We start from the raw sequence: 2439 nt of genomic DNA, 5'->3' as shown, positions 1-2439 counted from the left end.
ATTATCTGGGATGCTTTTCCTTCCTGGGAAGACATTGCCTAGCTGAATTAAATGAAAGAAATGCATTGCTTCATAGTATTTGTTTCAGAAATTCAGCAAAAGAGAGCAATAAATTAGTGTTCATGCACATCAACATCTATGCGTTTGGAATGTAATTGCTCTGTATTTTGGCTTCATTTCTAGGAACACTGGTGAACGAAACAAGATTTTGGGTTTTCTAAAGACGGAAAAATACAGGACAGATGGCAATCGAAAAGGGTACGTAATACATAATACAAAAGGAATTGCAAACTCAATACTCAAGTATACTTGAGAATTCGTGAGTTCAAGAACTCAAGAAACTAGACAAAGAATGCAGCTGTTGAATAAAGATAGAAAAATCAATAGTTACAGCAATATGCGAGTGATACAAAATAATGATACTTCACATTCAGCCTTATAGCTCTATCTGAAAGTCCTCCACCTATTATTAACATTTAATCCATTATTCTTTCTCTGTTTGAATGAAACAGGGACTTTGCCCTTTCAGATAAAACCATGAAAAATTGTCTTCTGCACATTTATCGCACTGTACATTTATTGGTCTTATCTACATTTATGCGACCTGCTTCACCCATGTGTGTCAACATTGTGCTGCTCATGATTAAAAACAAATTGATGAATTGGTAGACTTCACCCTGAAATCAAATACTGGCCAAAAAAATAGGTTATGAGTAAATTATTCCTTGTACACTGTAAAAATAAAAGGTGCCTGGAGCAACCTTTTGGGGTTCTTCACTTTCCCACACCGGCAGAACCGTCTGTAGATCCTCTAGGCACCATTTAAAAAGGGGTGGTTCTCTGAGGAACCACACAGGTTTCCTGAGGAACTCTTATATAAGGCTAGCCTGGAAATCCAGACCTAAATCTAAAAGATTAATGGTCTGGCGTCGACTAATGAAAATCGCCCAGCTCGAGGGGCGGCACCAAGCGTACATTTGAAAATCTCGCTGCACGCAATTGGATAACACTACGACCAATCACAACAATAAACCCCAGCTACCAGCGGAGCTAACCTTATTAGACATTCTCTGATTATACTCTTACTGTATCCGGTCGGCGAAACAGCAAAAACGTCCTTCTTGCAAAGGAACGATTCGAGCGGCGTCTTCTGTTCATTGTCTAACTCGTTCATTGTAGCGGCCAAAGCCGTTTCAAACAACTGGTATTCATCCATAGCCATCTTGCAATGTTTACTAATGACTTTGACGTCACAGCGCTGTCGTCATCTGTTTAGCTCGCCTCTGGCCCGCCTATATCAGATAACCAGTCTATCTGTCTATTTCTATTTAACGGATCTTCTATCGCCCTATAATCCATCGCGCTCTTTAAGATCAATAAATTCGAGGCTTTTGGTCATACCTAGGATATCCAGATCAACCAAAGGAGGGAGAGCATTTTCACATTTGGCTCCGAAACTCTGGAATAGCCTTCCTGATACTGTTCGTTGCTCGGACTCGCTCTCCCAGTTTAAAACTAGATTAAAGAGGCATCTTTTCGGCCAGGCATTCATATAATATTGTTAATCTTACAGTTCAAACTACAATCCGGCCTCTAGTTCATAAATGCCAGAGGAGAACTGGCCCCCGACTGAGCCTGGGTTCTCCCAAGGTTTTTTTTTTTTTTCTCCATTAGGTCACCTGATGGAGTTTTAGGACACCATTAGGTCACTTGATGGAGTTTTTCGGTTCCTTGCCACTGTTGCCTTTGGCTTGCTCATTTGGGGATATTTTGGGGATATTTAATTTTATTCTATCAATCAATAAATTCCACTAGAAACAAACCTTGTTGTATTATTTTATTTTAATTTAATACTGTGAAGCTGCTTTGATACAATCTGTATTGTGAAAAGCGCTATACAAATATACTTGATTTGATTTGATAACCCGATGTGATTGGTGCAGCTCAGATCGAGGGGCATCATTATTCGACACCAGAGTAACTCGCTGAGCAAATTCAACTTGTGCTCTCGCGAGAACTCCGGATTACCAGGGTAATATAAGGCACTGTGTGGAACCACTTTGGGTGCCTCCAGGAACCAAATTTCATTTTTATTTTTTTTATTTCATGTTGTTACTATGGTTACCACTGACTTCTATTATAATAAACAAACTGAACCAAATACAAAATAAGAATTGTTTATTACATATTTTAGATATGTTTAATACATACACTTCCATGCACTTGGGAAAAAAGCTAGTAATAGATTAATATCAATGAATACACAAAAAAATAGTATAATACATAAGCAACATGAATAATCAACCATGTATATACAATAGGCTACACAAGAAAATACATCTCAACAAAATGCATGGAAACATTCCATGTAATAAATCAATGTAAATTTTTAAATAAAAAATGTCCATCTTCACTTAACTTTAAAACATTTGTGTTTCA

This window comes from Abramis brama, assembly GCF_963993115.1.
Source record: "Abramis brama genome assembly, chromosome: 23".
NCBI classification, from domain to species: Eukaryota; Metazoa; Chordata; class Actinopteri; order Cypriniformes; family Leuciscidae; genus Abramis; species Abramis brama.
This window is presented reverse-complemented; position numbering follows the sequence as displayed.